The following is a 20327-nucleotide window of genomic DNA, read 5'->3' as shown; positions in this document are numbered from 1 at the left end:
TTATTTACCCACTCAAAAAGACAGCCAGAAGTTTTTTGAATTCCCAATGTGTTATCACTATGCTTTCAACCATCTTAAAGCAGAGCCAAATTCCATAGTAAAAACAATGTCAGATTTTTGGTTTAGGGCTTGATTCAATCTGTATCGGTGAAAATCTGCGCTATAGCGCGCTTAAAATGTAAAAGTAAGTCTCGACATAGAACCCGTCGGGTGATTGGTTGAACATTCTTGAGTGCATGACGTCACTCTGAGCCCTTATCAAAACACAAAACATGGCAGACAATTTATTTCGCCTCGGCTCTGAAACCAATAGTGACAGTTCAATGACAGTTAACATAAAATGTAAATACGAATCTGACATTCCCCTGCCCCAATAACATTGTCGCGAAGGAGGGTTTGCTAGCTAGCTACTGTGTTTGATTCATATCAGCCGTTTACTTATAAAACAGCTCAGCTACCTAGCAAAATGCTAACTCACGACGCTAGCTAGCTAACGTTAGCTAGACTCAGGAACTCATGGAGATATAGGCTTCAGGAGCCAGCAGGTTAGGTATGATTCCACCATGGGCATCAACAACAACTGGCTACTAGTTTATTTTCAGCCAAATATGTTCAACTCATAGCTAGTTTATCCAGTGAACATCACATTTAGAATCAAACCATCACATGCTTCGTAAACAACAGGTGTGGACTAACAGTGAAATGCTTACTTATGGCCCCTCTCAACAATGCAGAGAGAAAGAAAATAGAGAAATAATAGAAAAGTAAAACACTTAATAATAAAGGTAATAATAGATACACAATGGGTAACGATAATTCGGCTATACAAGGGGTACCAGTACCGAGTCGATGAGCAGGGGTATGAGGTAATTGAGGTAGATATGTACATATAACTAGAAATAAAGTGAAATATAGTCAAAAGTAGCAGCAGCGTATGTGATGAGTCAACAAAGTTTGTGCAAAAATTGTCAATGCAGATAGTCAGGGTAGCTATTTGGTTAACTATTTAACCAGCTATTTAGCAGTCTTACAGCTTGGGGGTAGAACCTGTTCATGGTCCTGTTGGTTCCAGAGTTGGTGCATCGGTACCGCTTGCCATGCGGTATAACTATTTAGCAGTCTTACGGCTTGGGGGTAGAACCTGTTCAGGGTCCTGTTGGTTCCATAGTTGGTGCATCGGTACCGCTTGCCATGCGGTAGCAGAGAGAAGAGTCTATGACTTGGGTGGCTGGAGTCTTTGACCATTTGTAGGGCCTTCCTCTGACACTGCCTGGTATAGAGGTCCTGGATGAGAGGGAGCTCGGCCCCAGTGATGTACTGGGCCATACGCACTACCCTCTGTAGCGCCTTGTTGTGGTCAGATGCCAAGCAGTTGCCATACCAAGCGGTGCTGCTCTCAATGGTGCAGCTGTATAACTTTTTGAGGATCTAAGGGCCCATGCCAAATATCTTCAGCCTCCTGAGGGGGATAGAGGCGTTGTTGTGCCCTCTTCATGACTGCGTTGGTGTGTTTGCACCATGATAGATCCTTAGTGATGTGGACACAGAGGAACTTGAAGCTCTCGACCCTCTCCACTACAGCCCTGTCGATGTGAAAGGGGGCGTACTCTGCCCTCTGTTTCCTGTAGTCCACGATCAGCTCCTTTGTCTTGCTGATGTTGAGGGAGAGGTTGTTGTCCTGAAGGACAGTGGCCCTCCCACTGCTGGCTTACCTCTGAAGCTAAGCAGGGTTGGTCCTGGTTGGTCCCTGGATGGGAGACCATATGCTGCTGGAAGTGGTGTTGGGGGCCAAGTAGGAGGCACTCTTTCCTCTGGTCTAAAAAAAGATAATGCCCCAGGGCAGTGATGGGGAACATTGCTCTGTGTAGGGTGCAGTCTTTCAGATGGGACATTAAACGGGTGTCCTGTCTCTCTGTGGTCACTAAAGATCCCATGCCACTTATCGTAAGAGTAGGGGTGTTAACCCTGGTGGCCTGGCTAAATTCTCAATCTGGCCCTCATACAATCATGGCCACCTAATCATCCCCAGCTTCCAATTGGCTCATTCATGCCTCCTCCTCTCCCCTGTAACCAGGGGCGCAACTTTGGTTTTAGACGTTTTTTTATTTATCTAACCAGTCAGATAAACACGCCAAACAGCCTACCCGACCACTCGGAGGCGTCCGCATGGTCCTAAAGACACTGTTGCATCGTTTTCTATCACATTCCAATGATAAAACTGGGAGGGACAATTTCAGAATGTGGGGGGACATCCCCGTCCCCCCCCGTCCCCAGTGAAAGTTGCGCCCCTGCCTGTAACTATTCCCCAGGTCGTTGCTGTAAATGAGAATGTGTTCTCAGTCAACTTACAGTGAGGGAAAAAAGTATTTGATCCCCTGCTGATTTTGTACATTTGCCCACTGACAAAGAAATGATCAGTCTATCATTTTAATGGTAGGTTTATTTGAACAGTGAGAGACAGAATAACAACAACAAAATCCAGAGAAACGCATGTTAAATTTTTTATAAATTGATTTGCATTTTAATGAGGGAAATAAGTATTTGACCCCTTCTCAATCAGAAAGATTTCTGGCTCCCAGGTGTCTTTTATACAGGTAACGAGCTGAGATTAGGAGCACACTCTTAAAGGGAGTGCTCCTAATCTCAGTTTGTTACCTGTATAAAAGACACCTGTCCACAGAAGCAATCAATCAATCAATCAGATTCCAAACTCTCCACCATTGCCAAGACCAAAGAGCTCTCCAAGGATGTCAGGGACAACATTGTAGACCTACACAGGACTGGAATGGGCTACAAGACCATCGCCAAGCAGCTTGGTGAGAAGGTGACAACAGTTGGTGCGATTATTCGAAATTGGAAGAAACACAAAATAACTGTCAATCTCCCTCGACCTGGGGCTCCATGCAAGATCTCACCTCGTGGAGTTGCAATGATCATGAGAACGGTGAGGAATCAGCCCAGAACTACACGGAAGGATTTTATCAATGATCTCAAGGCAGCTGGGACCATAGTCACCAAGAAAACAATTGGTAACACACTACGCCGTGAAGGACTGAAATCCTGCAGCGCCCGCAAGGTCCCCCTTCTCAAAAAAGCACATATACATGCCCGTCTGAAGTTTGCCAATGAACATCTGAATGATTCAGAGGAGAACTGGGTGAAAGTGTTGTGGTCAGATGAGACCAAAATCGAGCTCTTTGGCATCAACTCAACTCGCCGTGTTTGGAGGAGGAGGAATGCTGCCTATGACCCCAAGAACACCATCCCCACTGTCAAACATGGAGGTGGAAACATTATGCTTTGAGGGTGTTTTTATGCTAAGGGACCAGGACAACTTCACCGCATCAAAGGGACGATGGACGGGGCCATGCACCGTCAAATCTTGGGTGAGGACCTCCTTCCCTCAGCCAGGGCATTGAAAATGGGTCGTGGATGGGTATTCCAGCATGACAATGACCCAAAACACACAGCCAAGGCAACAAAGGAGTGGCTCAAGAAGAAGCACATTAAGGTCCTGGAGTGGCCTAGCCAGTCTCCAGACCTTAATCCCATAGAAAATCTGTGGAGGGAGCTGAAGGTTCGAGTTGCCAAACGTCAGCCTCGAAACCTTAATGACTTGGAGAAGATCTGCAAAGAGGAGTGGGACAAAATCCCTCCTGAGATGTGTGCAAACCTGGTGGCCAACTACAAGAAACGTCTGACCTCTGTGATTGCCAACAAGGGTTTTGCCACCAAGTACTAAGTCATGTTTTGTAGAGGGGTCAAATACTTATTTCCCTCATTAAAATGCAAATCAATTTATAAAATTTTTGACATGCGTTTTTCTGGATTTTTTGGTTGTTATTCTGTCTCTCACTGTTCAAATAAACCTACCATTAAAATTATAGACTGATCATGTCTTTGACAGTGGGCAAAAGTACAAAATCATCAGGGGATCAAATACTTTTTTCCCTCACTGTACCTCATCCTTTGTTGAAGACGGTATGTTGCTTTCAGTCTTCTCATGCTTCACGTCCCGAACAAGCCAGCAGCTAACTGTTACATTTCTGGAGTAGCCTCTCCACCGGCATCTCCACTGCGACCCGCCGTGTTTATTTTCTTTGCCTTGACAAACTTGTTGTGAACCCTACCCCACTTGTTTCGAACAAGTGGTTGCGTCGGACCCCAGTGTCTCCACAATCTCCCCCCATGAATTGGCATTTACATGTTGGTCTTTATATAATGTATGGCTAGAATCGTAGTGGTGAAGGTACTTCTGGACCTCCTCGGTCAATGGATGCTCGGAGTTGTCGTTCAGAACCCACACAGAGTTTCGGCCTGAATTGGTGCACCCGATTAGAACACAACAATCACCCCATTAAAGGGTGGAAACATCTTACCAATCACACCATTCATATTGTGAATGTGGTACTCGTTACCTTCGAATAGTGATTCAGAACCCCACATCGTACTGTGTGATACACGACCCTTTCAATGGTGATTTTAACGGAGACTGAGTGCGCATGTTCACCATAGAAGCCAAACCCAAAATCTTTCCCGGGAGTTTTTAGTGTGAAAGTCCTGGGTTTCGCGGGAAATTGTCCTTGAGCTTTTGATCGTGAGTGTACCGTGTAATATTTACAGGAAAGGAACGTTCTTCTACAACTTAATTATGTCATTGGCAAGTATGGTTCTTATAAAAGCATGCTTTAATTATAACTTGGAGAGCTGTTTAGACCCTGATTTTCATAGTTTCATAGTCTCTGAGCTAGCTAATATAGCTAGTATCACCTAAAGAATGTTAGTTACAGTAATGTTAGCTAGCTAGAAAAAGATTAGCTAGCTATCCTCAAAACGTTGTAGCTACATGTAATTTCTTTGTTCCCATTCTAGTCTGTTCCCACTCAATGATGACTTCTCCCATCACTGAAGGTATGTTCAACAATTCCCTTCAATGTTTGTTTCAAAATAATAAGTAAAACACTTCAACAGGTGAAATATTTAGTCAGATTAGATAGCTACTTGTCATTAAGCTTTTAAAGGGGAAATCAGCAGTTTCTACATCCATCTTTGGACTTTTGTACCCATTGATTCTTGAAGATATATAACTTATAAATGCATTATGAGCTTAGTTCAACTGTCATACCCCACCAGAACCCCAAATAAAAGCTTGTTTTACTCCAATGTTTTTAAACAAAGTAAATGTAAACAAACACTGTATAGCCTCTAGCGATATTATGGATGGTCAGCTCTGGCTATGAATTTGAGAGTGGTAACATTCTCCAGCCCCGTCCCATAGCTTTTTACCCAAACAGGAACATGGAAGATGCTTTATTGTTTTTACAGCCGATTGCCGCTTTAAGTGCTTTTGTCACGGCGGTTGTAAGGATGAAACCAATGCGCAGCGTAGCGAGTGAACATGACTTTAATTTGATAAAGAAACACACGACAAAACAAAACACGAACCGTGACGTCCTCAGTACACAGACTGAACATAGAACATTTGGAACAATAACCCACCACTAACACCAGAAACCTACATCTTAAATATGGCTCCCAATCAGAGATAACGAGCCGAACAGCTGACACTCGTTACCTCCGATTGGGAGTCAATGAATACAAACACGCACAATCACCCAACATAGAAATACAACAACCTAGACACCCCCACATAGAAATACACCCAAAACAAATGAACATGAACAACCCTGGCTCAAGAATAAAGGTCCGTGGAGCCAGAGTGTCACATTACCCCCCCCTAAAGGTGCGACCTCCGGGCGCACCAGCATACAGTCTAGGGGAGGGTCTGGGTGGGCGTCTGTCCCTGGTGGCGGCTCTGGCCCAGGTCGTGGTCCCCACTCCACCTTAGTCACTCTCCGCTTTAGTCTACCCTTCCTCATGACCACCCCCCAACTAAACCCCACTGGATTAAGGGGCGGCACCGGACTAAGGGGCAGCACCGGACTAAGGGACAGTACCTGACTGAGGGGCAGCACCAGACTGAATGGCGGATCCTGGCTGGCTGGCTCTGGCGGATCCTGTCTGGCAGAAGGATCTGGCTGATCCTGTCTGGCGGAAGGCTCTGGCTGATCCTGTCTGGCGGAAGGCTCTGGCTGATCCTGTCTGGCGGAAGGCTCTGGCTGATCCTGTCTGGCGGAAGGCTCTGGCTGATCCTGTCTGGCGGAAGGCTCTGGCTGATCCTGTCTGGCGGAAGGCTCTGGCTGATCCTGTCTGGCGGAAGGCTCTGGCTGATCCTGTCTGGCGGAAGGCTCTGGCTGCTCCTGTCTGGCGGAGAGCTCTAGCGGCTCCGGTCTGGCGGACGGCTCTGTAGGCTCATGGCAGACGGGCGGCTTTGCAGGCTCATGGCAGACGGGCAGCCCCTGCGGCGCTTGGCAGACGGGCAGTTCAGGCGCCGTTGGGCAGACGGGCAGTTCAGACGGCGTTGGGCAGACGGACAGTTCAGGCCCCGTTGGGCAGACGGCAGACTCTGGCTGTCTGAAGCGCATCGTAGAACTGGTGCGTGGTGCCGGAACTGGAGGTACCGGGCTGAGGACACGCATCTCAGGGCTAGTGCGGGGAGAAGCAACAGGGCATGCTTGGCCCTGGGGACGCACCGTAGGCCCGATGCGTGGTGCCGGAACTGGAGGTACCGGGCTGAGGACACGCATCTCAGGGCTAGTGCGGGGAGTCGGAACAGGGCATGCTGGACCCTGGGGACTCCCATAACGCCTAGTGCGAGGAGCCGGAACAGGGCATGCTGGACCCTGGGGACTCACCTCACGCCTAGTGCGGAGAGCAGGAACAGGCCGGGCGGGGCTGGCGACGCGCACCGTATCCCTGGTGCGAGTGGCCGGAACAGGCCGGGCCGGGCTGGCGAAGCGCACCGTATCCCTGGTGCGTGGAGTAGGAACAGGCCGGGCTGGGCTGGCGAAGCGCACCGTATCCCTCCTACGTGGTGCAGGGACAGGCTGAACCGGGCTGGCGACGCGCACCGTACACTTAGTGCGAGGGGCCGGAACAGGCCGTACCGTACAGGGAACACACACTACTGGCTGCACCTCGGGACTAGGAACGGGCCGGACCGAACTGGTTACACACCCCAGTACCTCATGCCGTGCCTCAACACTTTCCTTCCCTGCTTTACCCAGTAGCCCCCTTGTACTGGCGGCCATATCTGCCAACCTCTTGCACTCCTCCGGGCCGTACACCTTCTGCCCCGACGTCGTGAGCCCCCCCCCAAAAAATTTCTGGGGGTCTCTCCTCCCCGTGGACCAGGCATCTATCTTCCTCGCCAGACTCTCCAGACTCTCCATCCTCTGCTCCCAAGTCCAACCTCTCTCCTCCTCACGCGGCTTGACCCAGTTGAAGTGGATATCCGCTAAAGTTGGAAAGGGCGTCGGCTCCTGGACACCCTGCTTGTTACGCCGCTTGGTCCTCTTGGGGTGGGTTATTCTGTCACGGCGGTTGTAAGGATGAAACCAATGCGCAGCGTAGCGAGTGAACATGACTTTAATTTGATAAAGAAACACACGACAAAACAAAACACGAACCGTGACGTCCTCAGTACACAGACTGAACATAGAACATTTGGAACAATAACCCACCACTAACACCAGAAACCTACATCTTAAATATGGCTCCCAATCAGAGATAACGAGCCGAACAGCTGACACTCGTTACCTCCGATTGGGAGTCAATGAATACAAACACGCACAATCACCCAACATAGAAATACAACAACCTAGACACCCCCACATAGAAATACACCCAAAACAAATGAACATGAACAACCCTGGCTCAAGAATAAAGGTCCGTGGAGCCAGAGTGTCACAGCTTTTCATTTGCTTCACATTGTAACCTGCAGTAGGCTCTCTATGTGAGTGCAGTATAATGGGGGGGGGGGGGGGGGGGGGGGGGGTGGAATTAGGGACATGTGACTACAAGGTTGGTGGATTTTGAGGGGATAGTGGCAAGAGGGATTGGGGGGAAAAATTGATTTCGGGGAGAGTGGGGAAAGAAATAGGCTGTGTTCTGATACCCTGCATCCAGAAGTGTTCACACTTTCTTTTCACCTCATGCATTTAAAAGCATTGGATTGGTGCAAGCATAATGGGGAGACATTCCACCACAGCACAAGACCACTGAACGACCCCAGGCCAAGTGTTTGCTTTCCTAACGCCTGTATTATTAGAATATTATGAAATAAAGAATAAACAACCCAACACCTAAAAGAACGGCGGATTAGTCAGAATCAGGCAACAGTGTAAAATCATGTTAATTATAGTACTGTAAACTGTATTTTATCAACACAGAAGTTATACAGTGTTATGCTTGAATGTTTTTAGTTGAGTTACATCTAACGACAACGCTTTCCTTTCAAATTACAGAACTGGATTGGTAACTATGGGCGTTAACTTAATACCTCCTGCAACACCCGGCGCTGCAAAGCTGCTGGTTATAAGCGCAGTGTGTCAGCCTATAACTTGTTTGTGCAGAGGTGCTGAAGGGGTAAGGTATGTATTCTCAGATTAATATTTATTCCAACATAAAAAATGTAGTCCTACATTCTGATGTGAAATGTTGAGAATTGCTTTATCACTTTCACGTCTCCATTCCATAATGCGTCTTTCCACAGTAATCATTTTTTTGTCAGAAAAATAGGATATATTCCTCATTTCAAGACTGTTTCCTGCTGGATTATTTTTAAAGGGGGTTTTAAAGTATTATTTTAAAAACATCTTTATGTGGGTGTTTTTTTCCCGATTCTGTGATGAGGTGTGAATGAAGGAGTCAGGCGCAGGAGGTAAAACACCGAAGTTCAGAGTTTATTCCATTTACATAAATAAAACGCACCCACCGTCAATATGAAACTATCACAAGGGAAATATTCCACCTTGGCAATAACAAATGGAAGAGTAGCTCAAAGCTCTCACAATGAAACAATCACTCACAAAGACAAAGGGAACAGAGGGAAGACTTATACACATACTAATTAGGGGAATGAGCACCAGGTGTGTGTGATTGACAAGACAAGACATGACAAGTGGAGTGATGAGAATGGGATCGGCAGTAGCTAGTAAGCCGGTGACGACGAACGCCAAAACCTGCCCGAACAAGGAGGGGAGGCAGCCTTCGCGGAAGTCGTGACAGTACCCCCCCCCCCCCCCCCCCCCCGACGCGCAGCTCCAGCAGTGCGCCGACCCCGACCTCGGGGACGGCCAGGGGGACGCGGAGCAGGGCGAGTCGGATGGCGACGGTGGAAATCCCTCAACAGGGAGGGATCGAGGATGCCCTCCTTGGGACCCAGCACCGTTCCTCCGGACCGTACCCTTCCCACTCCATGAGATACTGAAGGCCCCCCACCCAACGCCTCGAATCCAGTATGGAACGGACCGAGTATGCCGGGGCCCCCTCAATGTCCAGAGGAGGTGGAGGAACCTCCCGCACCTCAGACTCCTGGAGCGGACCAGCTACCACCGGCCTGAGGAGAGACACATGAAACGAAGGGTTAATACGGTAATCAGGGGGGAGTAACAACCTGTATGTAACCTCATTTATCCTCCTCAGGACTTTAAACGGCCCCACAAACCGCGGGCTCAGCTTCCGGCAGGGCAGGCGGAGGGGTAGATTCCGGGTCGAGAGCCAGACCCGATCCCCCAGTACGAAAACCGGGGCCTCCCTGCGGTGGTGGTCAGAGTTCGCCTTCTCACGACGCACGGCGCGCTGGAGGTGAATGTGGGCAGCGTCCCAAGTCTCCTCCACGCGCCGAAACCAGTCATCCACCGCAGGAGCCTCGGTCTGGCTCTGGTGCCACGGTGCCAGGACTGGTTGGTAACCCAAAACACATTGGAAGGGTGTTAGGTTAGTTGAGGAGTGGCGGAGAGAGTTCTGAGTGTATTCTGCACTATATCCTCTGGTACCCCGTAGTGCCGGAAGACGTGAGTAAACAGAGCCTCTGCAGTTTGTAGGGCCGTGGGGAGACTGGGCAGAGGAAGGAGGCGGCAGGACTTCGAAAAGCGATCCACAACGACCAGGATAGTGGTGTTACCTTGGGAGAGGGGAAGATCAGTAAGAAAATCAATACTAAGGTGAGACCATGGTCGTTGTGGAACTGGTAAAGGTTGTAGCTTACCCGCTGGGAGGTGCCTAGGTGCCTTACTCTGAGCACACACTGAGCAGGAGGAAACATACACCCTCACGTCCTTAGCCAAGGTAGGCCACCAGTACTTCTCGGTCAGGCAGCGCATTGTACAACCGATACCTGTATGACCAGAGGAGGGTGTCGTGTGTGCCCAGTAGATCAGACGATCACGCATAAGTGCAGGTACGTACTGCAGCCCAGCTGGACACTGCGGTAAAGATGGATCTGTGCGTAATGCCTGCGCTATATCAGCATCCATCGCCCATACTACCGGCGCCACAATGCATAAGGCCGGGAGTATGGGGGTGTTGTCTCTGGGCCTCTCCTCTGTGTCATACAGCCAAGACAGTGCGTCTGCCTTCACGTTCTTCGTACCCGGAATGTATGAGAGTGTGAAATCAAACCGGGTGAAGAATAGGGCCCACCTGGCCTGGCGAGGATTCAGCCTCCTCGCTGCCCGAATGTACTCCAGGTTATGGTGGTCTGTCCAGACGAGGAAAGGGTGTTTCGCCCCTTCGAGCCAATGCCTCCACACCGTCAAAGCTCGGACAACAACCAGCAGCTCCCGATCACCAACGCTGTAGTTCTGCTCCGCCGAGCTGAGCTTCTTCGAAAAGAAGGCACAGGGGCGGAGCTTGGGTGGCGTGCCCGAGCGTTGGGATAAGACAGCACCTATCCCTACCTTGGACGCATCCACCTCCACTACGAACGGTAGTGATGAATCGGGGTGAGCCAGTATCGGGGCTGAGGTGAACAGACCCTGCAATCTACTGAAGGCCAAATCAGCCTCAGCAGACCAGCGGAGCCGGGACGGCCCACCCTTCAACAGAGATGTAATGGGAGCTGCGACCTTGCCAAAGCCCCGAATAAACCTCCGATAGTAATTGGCAAAGCCAAGGAAGCACTGCACCTCCTTCACCGTGGTTGGAGTCGGTCAATTACGCACGGCTGAAATGCGATCTCCCTCCATCTCCACACCTGTGGTAGTAATGCGGTATCCGAGGAAGGAGATTGACTGCTGGAAAAACTCTCACTTCTCTGCCTTGGCATAAAGATCATTCTCCAGCAGTCGGACCAGTACCTTGCAAACCAGGGACACATGCTCAGCGCTCGTAGCGGAATACACCAGGATGTCATCGATGTAGACCACCACACCGCGACCAAGCATGTCCAGAAACACCTCGTTCACAAAGGACTGGAAAACGGATGGATCATTCATCAAACCGTAGGGCATCACCAGGTATTCATAATGCTCCGAGGTTGTGCTGAATGCGGTTTTCCACTCATCCCCTTCCCGAATACGCACCAGGTTGTAGGCACTCCTGAGGTCTAATTTGGTGAAAAAATGGGCCCCATGTATTGACTCAATCACTGAAGGAATGAAGGGAAGGGATAACAACTAAATCGTACAGTCACCTTATTCAGTGGTCGATAATCAATGCACGGGCGTAAACCGGCATCTTTCTTGTTCACAAAGAAGAAACTCAAGGAAGCAGGTGAAGTGGAGGGACGTATATACCCCTGGCGCAGGGACTCAGTGACGTATGTTTCCATAGCCTCCGTTTCAGCCTGCGACAGGGGATACACATGACTCCTGGGAGGTACAGCGTCTACCCAAAGGTTTATCGCGCAATCCCCCTCCCGATGAGGTGGTAATTTAGTCGCTTGCGTCTTGGAAAACGCGAGCGCCAGATCATGGTATTCGTGGGGAATGCGCACGGTGGGGGTACCGTCTGGACTTTCCACCGTGGTCGCACCAACGGAAACACCTAGACACCTACCCGGACACTCACACGACCACCCCGTAAGAACCCTCTGCGGCCATGAAAAAGTGGGGTTATGAAGGGCTAACCACAGAATACCTAAGACTACAGGGTAAGCAGGAGACTCAATAATCAAAAAAGTGACCTGCTCAACATGCGTCTCCTGTGTAATCATGGTGATTGGTACAGTAACCTCCTTAACCAACCCGGACCCTAATGGTCGACTATCAAGTGCTCTGATGGGGAGTGGAATGGATAGGGGAACCAATTAAATGCATTGACAGCGTGCAAATGCCCTGTCCATAAAGTTCCCAGCTGCGCCTGAATTGACTAGCGCCTTACACTGGGAAACTACCAGGTGATCGGGAAAGGAGATAGATAAAGTACAGTGCGCCGCAAAGGGCTCTGAACAATTTTGGGTGTTTGTTACCTGGGGTGATGCATGAGTACCCTGGCTACCGCCTCCAGACCCAAAGGAACGTTGACTGCGATGTGAAGTGGATTGTCCCTTCGTGCCACCAGAGTGGCACTGTCGCTGTCCTCCTGCGCTCTCTCGACCGGCGGCTCCCCCAGCTCCATCTGCTTGGGGTCAGAATCATCCGGAGTGGGAATGGGCAGACCCCTACCAGGACGTTCTCTGGCTGCTAGCAGATTGTCCAGCCGAATGGCCATGTCCACCAGTTGGGAGAACGATAGCATGGCATCACGGCAGGCTAGCTCCCGCCGGACGTCCTCCCTTAGGTGGCACCGGAAATGGTCGATCAGGGCCCGCTCATTCCACCCGGACCCCGCTGCCAGCGTCCGGAACTCCAGCGCGTAGTCCTGTGCGGTCCTCGTCCACTGCCTCAGATGGACCAGTCGTTCGCCCGCCTTTCGACCCTTAGGCGGGTGATCGAAAACGGCCCGAAAGAGGCGAGCAAACTCCCCGTAGTCCTCCAACGCGGCACCTCCCTCATTCCACACCGCGTTGGCCCACTCCAGGGCTCTCCCACAAAGGCAGGAAACGAGGACGGATACCTTCTCCCGCTCCAGTGGCGCCGGCCTGATGCTGGAGAAACACAACTCTAGTTGGAGCAGAAATCCCTTACATCGCGCTGCCGTCCCATCAAACGCCGGTGGCCGGGATATCTGGATCCCTCCAGGGGCTGGGGTGTAGGTGGCTGGATCCGGTTGACCAGCTGGTCTCGAAAGATCAGGTCCTCTCCTCTCCTGGCATTGTACTACCTGAAGAACCCGATCCATCGCTTCCCCCAAGCTGGCCAGCATCGAGGAATGCTCCTGGACCCTTGCCACAAGTCCAGGCATGTGGTCTTCTCCTGCTGACTTCATTCAGCGGGTGAGTGATTCTGTGATGAGGTGTGAATGAAGGAGTCTGGCGCAGGAGGTAAAACACTGAAGTCCAGAGTTTATTCCGTTTACGTAAATAAAACGCACCCAGCGTCAATACGAAACTATCACAAGGGAAATATTCCACCTTGGCAATAACAAATGGAAGAGTAGCTCAACCAAGCTACTCGCTCTCACAATGAAACAATCACTCACAAAGACAAGGGGAACAGAGGGAACACTTATACACATACTAATTAGGGGAATGAGCACCGGGTGTGTGTGATTGACAAGACAAGACATGACAAGTGGAGTGATGAGAATGGGATCGGCAGTAGCTAGTAAGCCAGTGACAACAAATGCCGAAACCTGCCCGAACAAGGAGGGGAGGCAGCCTTGGCGGAAGTCGTGACAGATTCACTACTACTACTAATAATAATAATTCATTTTAATTTGGCGGACACCTTTCAGGACTCTCAAAGACATCTTACATTAAAAGTAGGCCTACATAAAATTAAGTGTGATACATAAGGTCATAAAATCAAGTGCATCAATCAACAGCAATAAAAAATTTAAACAATCTCAAATCAAAGGACCAGACAAAATAGGACCGATAAAAAAAGAAGGGAGGGGTTGGGAAGAGGATACCTTAGGGTAAGGATTTGGTTTAAGGTGGTAGGGTACCCGGTTTAGGGTAAGGGTTTGGTTTAAGGTGTTAGGGTACCCGGTTTAGGGTAAGGGTTTGGTTTACGGTGGTAGGGTACCGGTTTGGTTTAAGGAGGTAGGTTACCCGGCTTAGGGTAAGGGTTTGGTTGGGAATAGGTGCTAAAGGCCCAGGCACCCATGGTGGAGAGGTGGAATGGGGGGGAGACAAGGAGACCAGCAGAGGAGGAGCGGAGGGAGCGGGAGGGGGAATAGACTGGGAAAAGATCAGAGAGGTAGGTGGGTGCCAGGTTGTGGAGGACTTTGTATGTGAGGAGGAGTATTTTAAAGTTAATACAGGATTGCACAGGGAGCCAGGATTGGTTTGATGTGTTCAGTTGATCTGGTGCTGGTGTGGATTCTGGCAGCAATTCAGAACCAGTTGGAGTCTATTGATGAGTTTGGTGGGCATCTGGTGAGGAGGATGTTACAGTATTCTAGTCAGGAAGTAACCAAGGCATCTGGTGAGGAGAGCGTTACAGTAGTCTAGTCAGGAAGTAACCAATAATAATAATAATATGCCATTTAGCAGACGCTTTTATCCAAAGCAATTTACAGTCATGCGTGCATACATTTTTGTGTATGGGTGGTCCCGGGGATCGAACCCACTACCTTGGCGTTACAAGCGCCGTGCTCTACCAGCTGAGCTACAGAGGACCACCAAGGCATCTGGTGAGGAGAGTGTTACACTAGTCAGGAAGTAACCAAGGCATCTGGTGAGGAGAGTGTTACAGTAGTCTAGTCAGGAATTAACCGAGGCATCTGGTGATGAGTGTTACAGTAGTCTAGTCAGGAAGTAACCAAGGCATCTGGTGAGGAGAGTGTTACAGTAGTCTTGTCAGGAAGAAACCAACGCATCTGGTGAGGAGAGTGTTACATTAGTCTAGTCAGGAAGTAACCAAGGCATCTGGTGATGAGTGTTACAGTAGCCTAGTCAGGAAGTAACCATGGCATGGATGAGGGTTTCAGTGCTGGAGTGTGACAGAGAGGGGTGGAGCCTGGAGTTATTGCGGAGGTGGAAGAATGCTGTCCGGGTGCTGGTTTTTATGTGGGGTTGGAAAGAGAGGGAACTATCCAGGGAGACACTGAGGCTTTTGACTTGTGTTTACAGATGAACCGGGAAACCATCTGTGGTGATGCTTGGAGAGAGTAGATTTGGAGCCTCTGTCTTGTTGCTGTTGAGTTTGAGGAGGTTCATGTTCATCCAGCTCTGGATGTCGTGAAGGCAGCTGATGAGTGAGGGGAGTGGTGGGTTTGGTGGAGAGGTACAGCTGGGCGTCATCAGCATAGCAGTGGAAGTGAACTTTGTGATGTTGCATGATCTCGCCCAGGGGCAGGAGGAATATGGAGGATTCTTCTGAGAGTAAGCATTCATGGTTGAGGAAGGTTTTTGCACATTCATGAGTGATTTACAGGAATGAGGTCCATGATTTTAATCATAAGTGAAATCTATTCAGAAATCTATTACTTAAAACTATGCGGTTCACTACAAATCACTTATCAATCCATAATCATTCAGCAACTGTGAGATGGATGCCTATGTAAGTAGTAATGACAGTGTATCTGGTCACACTACATCAAGCCGCCCTCAATCCTATACAACTAGTACACAGTAATAAATGCAGTATAAGCATTGTTCTGAAACATGTTGGCTGGAGTTGTGCTGTATCTAACAACTAATACCGCTAGACTGTAATTACATAGCAGTTACATAGCAGTTATTATGGAAGTACAAAGTGATGCCATGTTTCCTAATTCGTTTCCAAGTGAACAGCAAGAAAGCATTTTTATCCAGCCCGGCCCTATCACACCTGAATTGACTGGCCAACGAATCACAAAGCCATTGATACAGCCTAATGCAATTAGTTGTATCTGATGTGCCTGAGATAGATTTCAAATAGACAGCAGATTTATTTTCTGAAGCACCAATATCTTTCAGCACCAATGTTAGAGAGTCACATCTCTATAATCACCATTGGAGCGCTCCGCAATTATATCACACAATCTTCAGCGCTAACGGTCATACAATGATTATATCACTTTAAATTAGAAACAGCAATACATACAAAGGTCATAGGTTTAGGGAGGTGTGTCCAGGGAGAAGGAGAGCTGATCCTGGCTGGAGATCATACTCATACTTACGATTCAACAACCAGGCTGCCATTACTGGAAATTTGGTCTAAGTCACCTTCACTTCTCTTGTCCTCTCAAGGCACTCCAACCTTTACAAATAATGGGAATCTTCTAGCCACTGGGAAACACTGGGAATTTATAGGAAAAACCCCACCCACCAATAACAAGACGCACCTGGGTGCAATCACAGTTAGGTGACGCATGTCACACCAATAAAACAGTCGACTTGGGTATTCTGTAATGTGTAATTAGAGAACAATTTAAAAGTGAATTGTTTTATTACTGTCACGCCCTGGCTCTGGGGACTATGTTATGTTGAGCCAGGGTGTGTAAGTCTATGTTTTGTATATCTATGTTGGCCTGAGTGACTCCCAATCAGAGGCAACGAGTGTCAGCTGGTTGTCTCTGATTGGGAGCCATATTTAACTATCGGTCTTTTCACTTTGTGTTGTGGTTTCTTGTTCATTTCGGTTCGTGTGAAACCGTAGACGTTACGTTATCGTTTATTGTTTTTGATCGTGTGATCAGTAAAATAAAAAGGATATGTTCACTTTCAACGCTGCGCCTTGGTCCACTCTGTTAGACGATCGTGACAATTACACATGTACTCTTCATTACATAAAGCAATTTGTGTTCCAACATATTTAGAAAGAGGTTAAGCTATGCATGACTAAGTCGCTTAAAAGTGTCTGCTTAATGGGGTCTGCTCGCCTAAGCTCTGTCACGGTAGAACTGTATCCCGTGGCGCTGGAGCAAGAGCATACCACCGCATCTCTACAATAAACCGGAGATTCGTGCCAGTTTTTATACGTCTTTGTGTGCTATTTTGGGGGGCTGCACTGCTAAAAGCAACGTCTCCTATGGAGCGGAGCCTGGTGCAAGGAATGATGAGGAGGCCATTGTTAGAGGAGTGCAGTGAGCAGGTGGGAATGAGGGGTGCAGAAGATCAGTAAGGTATGAGGGCGCCAGTCCATTCAGTGCTTTGTAAGTGAGCATGAGGAGTTTGAAGGTGATCCTGTATTGTTCAAGTAAGCCAATAGCTCACGACACTTTCACCACGACAATATCCTCTGTTATAGTTGACATCAGTATACAATATTGTCATCTCAGGTGACCTGACAACCCTCAGTGGCAGGTGGGGGAGTTTAGGTGAGATGGAGAGGAGGAGATTCCAGAAGATGTCTGAGGAGCTCAGGGAGTCAAGGGATAAAGGACAGATGACGAAGACGTTAGGGCAAGAAGTGTTGATGACCACATCAATAGATTAGAGATACATTTAGTCACATCAATAGATTACAGATACATTTAGTCACATCAATAGATTAGATACATTTAGTCACATCAATAGATTACAGATACATTTAGTCACATCAATAGATTAGATACATTTAGTCACATCAATAGATTACAGATACATTTAGTCACATCAATAGATTAGATACATTTAGTCACATCAATAGATTACAGATACATTTAGTCACATCAATAGATTACAGATACATTTAGTCACATCAATAGATTAGATACATTTAGTCACATCAATAGATTACAGATACATTTAGTCACATCAATAGATTACAGATACATTTAGTCACATCAATTGATTACAGACAAAATGTAATTTTATTGTTTAGTGTTACCAGTAATGTAGTATGTAACATTTGATGTTTGATATATACAGTATGTATGTATGTTATCCATGCCAAGCTCTCTGTGTCTTCCCTGTTAGATTAATGTGGTGGAAAAGGTTGGTTCCCCTACCGCTCTTTTGAGGAGGGGACCATCGTCATTAGCTGTCTCGGGCATGCGTTAAACATCAAGCAACCGTCATCTTTTGGAAAGAAACAGCTGGAAGACGTACTGGCAAAGGCAGTATTTGAAATGAGTAGGTGTAAATTAATTATATCTTTGTCTCATTCTATCTTGTTATTGTTACATTTTCAGATGAAATTATTACTTGATATAACTGAATAGATATTGTAGGCCGGCCCCTGAAATTACTCTTATCAACTGTATGCAAGAGGTTTTATTGGGTGAAAAAGAAGTAAGGGAAGCGCTGCACAATAATAGATGTTTGTAGATAGAAGTTGCTCTTTTGGTAAAGGGGTTAATGTCTCTCTCCCTCTCTGATCATGTGTAGAATAATGCCTTATTAATGGCAGTAATGTCCTGTAACTTATGGTTTTACCTTGTTATTCAATGTTCACCTTTGATATTCATCTTTCAGATCTTTCTTGATAGCCTATTAGTGTAACTTAACAATAGTCCTTTTGCACATTGCTCCAGTCCCCCCCACGGCGTGGCGAGGGCCAGCCGTTCCCCAGTGGACCTCCAGTCCCCCCCAGACGTGGCAAGGGCCCGCCGGGCCCCAGTGGACCTCCAGCCCCCCCAAGAAGTGGGGAGGGCCAGCCGGGCCCCAGTGGACCTCCAGTGCCCCTCAGACGTGGTGAGGAACAGTCTGGCCTCAGCGGCCCTCCGGGGCCCACCAGACCCCTTGTTGCATTCTACCTGATCAGCCGGTGGGTCTACATTCTCCCCAATCATTTGATGGCCATTTTCAAAAGTCTGTCCAAAATATGCTTTTGCAACCACATTGCAACTAGAGAAGAACCTGAAGCAACAACAAAAACAGGGTTGTTGACACCAAAATGTTCAGTTGAGACCAATCATATTTCATAACTGTAGGGGAGGTGTTGAGGGGGCTGAGCTACAAAGTAGTAGCGCCTACCTGTTTGTGAATGCAGGGGAAAGGCTATGGGCCATATAACTGCTATGATGTAGAATTAGCAATGTCACATTCTTTGTTTCAGACCTTTGTTGTTTCTTCTGGGTATCCTGCCTTGGATACATTTCTGGTGGGTCCACTAGTCTTCATTCCACTAATAACCAAAAGGCCATATATTTCCTCATCCTTGCTGGTTCAGCTAGTAGTCCACTACACCTGTCACTCGTATAAACAACCCTGAACCCATTACAGATGTTTGTATTTGTCACAACTTCCTCCGAAGCTGCCTCCCCTCCTTGTTCGGGCAGGCTTCGGCCTTCTAGCCACTGCCGCTCCATATCTCATAATTCCATTTGTCTTGTCTTGTCAATTACACACACCTGGTTCATATTCCCCTCATTAGTACGTGTTTAAATGTTCCCTCTGCCTCCTTGTCCTTGTGGGTGATTGTTCATTGTGAGGATTAGTAGCTCGGTTGAGCTCAGTATTTTGTATTGCCGGGGTATTTTCCCCGTGTGCATGTTTGTTCCAGTGCACCTGTTTTGCGCACTGGACTGGTTACGCTGGATTATGAAATAAACTCTGTATACTCTGATTTACCCTCCTGCGCCTGACTCCTTCAAATCACGCATCACAGTATTCAAGACCAAACCTTGACAGTGTCCGAATCTCCAAGTGGAATGCAATTTGCACTTGAAGTCGTGTAAACATTTTGCTAATGTCGAGCTGAACACATTCCTAGCTGTATTTTGTCTAACCTAGGAATTGATATGTTCCTTTTTAGCTATGTTGTCCTTTACGACATCTTTCAGCAGTTTATATTTCTTTATTGACCCTTATTTTACCAAGCAAGTTGACTGAGAACACAAACTGTATTACAGCAACAAACTGGGGACCATTTGCATGCATGGAAAGGTGAGGGGTAGAATGGGCCAAAATGAAGTGTACAAAAATCAAGATGTCTTCTCTTGTGTTTTTTGTGGGGTAGGGGCTGCCTGTCTTGCAATATTCATAATATTGTTAATAAAGATAATACCATTTTAAAACAATCTACCCATTCTTTGTTTTTGTTGGCATATAAGTATTGGTATTGCTCATACCAACTGAGCCATATGTTTAAAACTGTCAGCTCTGTCATGGTCCAGAGAATGACATTTACTGTAAACGTTTCTTATAATCTTATAACTTCTAGAGGCAGTAGGCATAGCACACATGCATACTACCTTTACTCTGGTCACTGTCCTTATTGTCATTACTTAAAGGGCTGTGAAAACAATGAAAATGTCACAATATATTTAGGGATGCAAAACCCAGATACGAATCATGTGTTGATCTATTGCCATGGACGTAGCATCTTCCTTTCCTAATCCATTGGCAATTGACTTTAAACTGCATGTTTCTCAAATGATGATTTAGGACAGGGTTCCCCAAGTGGCGGCCCGCGGGACGAATTTGGCCCCCGGGTGGTTTTATTTGGCCCATCAAGTTTTCTGAGCAACAAAATTATAATTAATTTCAACAATTTCATTGTTGGACATAAAAGACTGTAAAAACACCA

General features: G+C 47.7%; 1 long non-coding RNA gene across 2 annotated transcripts in view; it reads left to right on the top strand.

Annotated features, from left to right (window-relative positions):
• The window catches only part of LOC311146661, a 32395-nt gene extending 13027 nt beyond the window's left edge, over positions 1 to 19368 (top strand). For both annotated transcript variants that reach the window (XR_014614705.1, XR_014614706.1), the window contains exons 2-5: positions 4873 to 4911; positions 8367 to 8492; positions 17774 to 17929; positions 18331 to 19368. This is a non-coding gene — a long non-coding RNA (uncharacterized lncRNA). The remainder of the gene's footprint in view (positions 1 to 4872; positions 4912 to 8366; positions 8493 to 17773; positions 17930 to 18330) is intronic.
• The last annotated feature ends 959 nt before the right edge of the window (positions 19369 to 20327 follow it).

Source organism: Coregonus lavaretus, assembly GCF_964263955.1.
Source record: "Coregonus lavaretus genome assembly, chromosome: 19".
In the NCBI taxonomy this organism is placed as follows: domain Eukaryota; kingdom Metazoa; phylum Chordata; class Actinopteri; order Salmoniformes; family Salmonidae; genus Coregonus; species Coregonus lavaretus.
The sequence above is the reverse complement of the archived record's forward strand: the minus strand, read 5'-3'. Positions and strand labels throughout refer to the sequence as shown.